The sequence below is a fragment of the Charadrius vociferus genome, unplaced genomic scaffold (assembly GCF_000708025.1).
Source record: "Charadrius vociferus isolate BGI_N301 unplaced genomic scaffold, ASM70802v2 scaffold15, whole genome shotgun sequence".
NCBI lineage: Eukaryota > Metazoa > Chordata > Aves > Charadriiformes > Charadriidae > Charadrius > Charadrius vociferus.
In genome coordinates, this window is record NW_009650064.1 from 8465317 (window position 1) to 8471316 (window position 6000).

Genomic DNA, 6000 nt, shown 5'->3' on the forward strand with positions numbered 1-6000 from the left:
GCAGGCTCAAAAATACACCCTGATGGATAGTCTACAGGAAGGACAGCTTACCTAAAAATAAACACGGATGGCTAGTCCACATAATGGATGTGTTATCACACTGAAGAATACAAGAATCATCATCTGATGCTAATAGCATAGGTCAAGCTACCTCGAGACTGGATGTGTCAGAGAGTAACAAACCCCACTGAGCTCCACAGGTGCCCCTTATCTTTGGAACTTGTATGTAAAATTTACCATCTTGACATTTTGGACTGCTATTTATGTAAATATTGTCTTACTGCCATTAAAGGAAGTTATATTTTATTATTTGGTCTAAGGTTTAGTTGGTCATGTTTGGTCTGATTACTGTCCTTGAAGGTTGGTCTGGCTGTTAAAGTGGGATCATGAAATTGGTGAAGAATATGAGTAAACTGCACCTACCCAGACAAGCACAATGAACAGATGCGTGATAGTGAGATTTTCTGGGATTAATTTAGGAGATAACGAAAAACAACAAAAAATAGATCTGTTTGTTGGCATACACAAAAGCAAGAACACATGCATGCGTGGTTTAATTGCATTTTCCCGATGTCTCTTAAAATTCCACTTTTTTGCATGTTGACATCTCTTTTTTTGATTTATTAAATGCAAGCTACTGTAGTAAAAATACTTTATCCCTGTAATCATCTGTGTGCGTTCATTACTGACAGTAGATTGTATCTAGGTATTTGATGACAATTTAGGCTATGTTTTTGAGTGGCTTGCAGTACACTTGTTTCGCTACAAAGAGAAAGAAGTGAAACATTTTAGCTTATGCATACATATACTGCACACCAAGAATCTTGTATGTCTTTCCTTAATATTAGTGTTACGAGTACCAGATGAAAGCTACTGTTTTGGTTCAGGTCTGAGACACCTTCTTACAAGTTTAGTATGGGCATTTGCTTTTTAAATGCTTTAAGGAACCATTTAGTTCATGCATTCGGACAATTAGATGAAATCTGGTCTCAGAAAGGTGGAGTTTATGCCTGACAAAAAATCCATGAGTAAATAAATTCTTCACATTCTTGCAAATGCAAATACAAGTCCAGGTGCTGTTTCTGTAAATCAGAGAGCAAGGTCCTATTTTTTTGAGGTTATTTGAACTATAAGTGAGTTCATGGAAATTAAGCTTACTATGCTGAAAGCCATTTGAATAGAAGGCTTTTGTAGAAATAGCTACAAAGTCTGTTTTCTGTTTCCCACAATGTTCTGGGAAGAGCAGATTCACTAAAATGCCTTTAATTTTTAAAGAGTAAGGTATTAAAATGAATAAAACACTACTGAATCCCAGCTGCCCAGCTAAGATTCCCTGCAGCAGAAAAAAGACCCAAGCAGAGCTGATTTCTTCATATCTTTGATGTTTGAGAAGGCATAATGAGCTCAGCACTATTACTTTCTAAGGAGAGACATGCAGAAATTAGCTCTGTTTTGCTTAATAAACTGTTAAATAAAAATGGTTTGGGTGTTAGGCTTGGTGGAGGTGAGGCTTTAAATCTTTTTATTCTTCTGCTCTCTGGGATGTGCTTAGTTGAACAAAACAGAACTCATCCCTCTAAATTAACGAGATTTTCTTCATTTCAGGAACTTACTCTGTAAAGAGTGTATTAGATCTAGTCAACATCTGTTCAATTAAAATTATTCTTCAATTACAATTGAAACTTTTCAAGTAATTTTTCATTTTGGTCAGTGTTTTTGTAGTGCTGACAAGTGGACAGAATGACTCAGAGAAGTTCATGCAATTTCATATAAAATGTCATTTTTTGGTGCTTGTTAAAGTTTTGGTATTTGGGAGTTGAATCGCAACATTTTCGCAGCTAACCTTGCCCTTTTTAAACAAATCTTTGTGGGTTTTGTTTTCACTTTATCATGTAGAAACTAAATCTGTGGAAATCTAGAAAAAGATACAAATCAAGTGACACTTAAGCAGTCTAACTACTTATTTCTCCACTCCTAAACAAGCGAGGGAGATACCTCCTCATTCAGAGTTGCTTTCAAGTGTGGACAATGGGATTCACTTCCACGGTGAAGAAGACCTCCTGCATGGCAGATGCCCACGCTTGCGGGCAGGACCTGCGGGGCAGCAAGGCCAATGGGGGGGACGGGTCATCCCCTGGGGTGCAGTTTCACCGATCTTTCCCATCCCCAAACGGCAAGGAACGGCATGTTGCTAAGAGACCTGCTTGTAACCCAGTCCTTTGACCACAGTGAGGGTTTTTTATGAGGCAAAGCTTGGGTGTCTCAGTGCCACACTGCAGGAGGCACAGTCGGCACACTCTGCATCCTTCCAGAAATTTCTGCAGCATTTTCAGGAACCTTGAATTCAAGTAACTAATGCAACAACTGACAAGGATAGCTTTACCTTGAGACTAATCACTGGATGTAGAGTTGAAAATGTTAATTTCTTTAGTCTGTTCCATTGCTAATGCCTGTTTAGTCAACAGAGTGTACTATATATTTGTTAACGTATTAAATATTCTTTGCTGTGGGTAAATGGGTTCATTTAGGATGTATCTACACCTGCACACACATCCATAAATGCGCGCTAACTATATGTTTACCACTGAGCTTAGCAGTGAGCAGCTGCAGAAGAAGCCATATGCCCCGTTCCAGCAGTAACTTCCCCGCGGAGCTGCCCAGAGAGGTTTCCCCCCGAATCCCCAGTGATGTTAAACAACGCCAGGCAGCCAGTGACAGAGCTGGGGCATTGCAAAGAGATGTAACAGACACCATACTGCATCTGGTGTCGCAGCCTGTACCTTGCTGATAGGGCCTGATACTTTACTCAGCGTTCACCCCATTTAGGAGCTGGAGGAAATGTTAAAATCAGAGATGTTTAGAGTGGTCAACATTTCAAATGCCTCTAAACTTTGTATGATTCCTTCTGAGATATGACATTCCGGGACTAACTACGTGCCATTGCCGTTCTCCTCACTTTTCTCCACAGGTAAATAAATAAATAAATAAGCTTTTAGTACCCATGCAATAACAAGTGATGTCTTTTCTTTTAATGACTACATTTTTCCAACTCAGTGGAAGAAAATGTGATGTGTTCTAGTGTCTCTGGCTCATTAACTCCAGAAATCTGATAATGGTTTTAATGCAAAAGAATAATGTTGGGTTTTAAATGGGAACAAAATAAAACATGCACAGGAATAAATTAACCTGTTACATCCCCCAAATGATTACTTGTGCTGATTTGGAATTTGCATAGACAGGTGCCTTACAAACAAGTATACAAACTCGTGGCTCAGGTCTGAACATTGAAAATGAATGGGAAATTCTGTCCCTATAGGTGGACCCTATGTTAGGTGTCTCCTGATCGTGCTGTTTCTTACAGCATCTTCAAACCCAGAGGAGTGCACAGTAGCTGCAGGGGGTTCAACAGGGCACAGCAGGACTCAGCAAGGCACAAAAACACATCTATTGCTTGGAGCATCAAATGCAAAGGCAAGCAGCGCTATGGCTTTTCTTAAATAGGAACAGTAATAGCTGTTATTGCCACTCCAACTTTTAAAGTGACTGATGGTCAAGAAAACTCATATTTTAACATATACTTTGAGCTCTGTTTTGGATGTAAATATGTGCTAGAAGAACAAAGTCCAATCTCCTGATTGAAAGGCAAGAGTAACACATTAGCCCTTAAATGTGATGGAAGTTGTGAATCCACAAACTCTTGATCCTCATAATTACTTTGGAGAAGCATCAACCAGAAGGAGAACTGTTTAAGATGAACTATGTAAGATTGCAGGAAGTGTCTCAGAAAGGAAGGACAGAAACACTCTGGGGCTTCACAAAAGGAGCTTGACAGTGTGAATTGCAGTCAGAATAACTAAGAAGAGGCAATGGGTACAAAGCGAAAAACAGGAGGATCCGTCTGAACATCAGGAAACACTTTTTCACTGTGAGGGTGACCAAGCACTGGCACAAGTTGCCCTGAAAGGTTATGGAGTCTCCACCCTTGGAGATATTCAAAAGCCACCTGGACACAGTCCTGGGCAACTGGCTGTAGGTGGCCCTGTTTCAGCAGGGGTGGTTGGACCAGATGACCTCCAGAGGTCCCTGCCAACCTCAACCATTCTGTGATTGTGTGAGATGTGGCCATCAGAACGAGAAAAGAGTTAATGTAATGATTACTAGTTAACACTACCTAATAGGTATGCATTTGCAATGCACATGAGGAACTGTTTCCCAGTGACCTTCAAGTGTAATCTCAGCCAAAGAACAATTATAGGCTAGCAGCAGAACCTCAAAATTGGCAAGTTGCAAGTTGTGTGGAGAAAGTGGAATATAAGAAAAACTGTCTAGGTATACAAAGACCGGAAATGAATCATCTGGATCCTCAAAAAAAACCCCAAAACCATGTGTCCAAGAAGTCATTAGCCAATTAAGGTTTTATCCAAAATAAGGGCTGGGGAAAAATATTATCTCCACTGTTCAGGCTTGGTAAAAGTGAATTCTATGGTCATCTCTGCATGTAAATCATAGCTGTCCAAATACCTTCTAAACTTTTCTGTTACAACCTTTCAGGCCTAATGAGCAAGAAAAAGAAACTACGCATGAAAGACTATATTGGAGAGAAGAGCAATACTCCCCAAAGTCTCAGCAAGGACCAAACACAGTGGTTAATCTGTTCATCTACTCTCCATCCTTGGCAAGGTCTAAGCATACCTCACAGTGCAATGAGTGATATATGGGCAGCAGCAGAACATTTTCCACTCCTAGGGAAAGGAACAATGCTTATGTGTTTTCTTCAGGCTTGGAGAGTATTGAGGACTTCAGAGGACATTTTGCCAGAAATGTTCCACAAGAAAAGACAGCTGGAGGGGTGGGGTTTTTCCCAAGTGGAAGTATATGAAATATTCCATGGTACTGAAGGTACTGTTTGGCAGTGGAAAGAGGAATTATTCTGTAAATCAAGGAAGTTGCTGCTCCCTGGTCTGAGGAGTGGTGCATGTGTCGGAAGGGTCTTTGTAGTCCACACTAGCTGTGGAGATAGTCCTCTGGGGGCACCAGGAAACAGGCCGAAATCACAGGCTGGATTCACAAGAGCATAAGGAACAGAGAGGACAGCAGCTGCTTAGTTTGCCAGCTGGAATCTTAGGAATGTAGGGTACACATCTGTGTTTCTAAATGTTTATCCTCATCACATGCTTTGTCCCGAAAGATTCCCAATTGCTCCAAAATGTACCAAGAGGCTGCAAGATCCCCAAGTAACCCGAGTTCACAGGTCTGCAGTGGCCAAATTTGTGCCTTTCCTTCCTTCAAAGTAGCGAGCAGGGCTAGCTTTAGAGACTGTGTGCCCTCCTCCCCGCTGGTGCAATTGGATCTTTAACCCTTATGACCATATCTGAGGCACCCATCACTGCAATGTAATCCCTTGTGATACGTAACTCCTTATGTGGGGAAACGTGACTCATTTTAGGTGTATCCTAGTCCACCAGACTGATTCCTAGAGCTCTGCGTTCATAGGGGTGGGAATTCTAGGTGCATCCCCCGATGAAATACCCTGCTCTGCAGCAGGACACTGACCTGGTGACAAAGTATACGGTTACTGTGGAGAGGCAACAAGATGCCATGACATATGATGCCTCTACCCTCTATCTGCAAGAATAGGAGCACCAGCACCTGCAGATATATCAGGTTCTTCATCAGATAAGAACTGAGAGCCCAAAGAAGTGCAAGGTCTGAAACATGTTGCCAGTTTTGAGTCAAAGCAGACCACCTTTTGGAATTTAGACCTGTACAGGCGTGGTATGGGCTACATCAGATTTGCTACTGTTCTAGTATCTAAGAAGTGTCTCTGTCTGTTCCTTTCAGAACTGTATAACCCACTTTTGGGGAATGTGATTTAAAAAAATGAGGGAACAAGCACAAGCCTGTGGCTTGCCCATCCTGCAACTGCCCAACATAGGTTAGGTCTGCAGGAACAGCACTCCTGAAGAGAACACCTGCAGATGATTCAGGGGTTAGGATGTG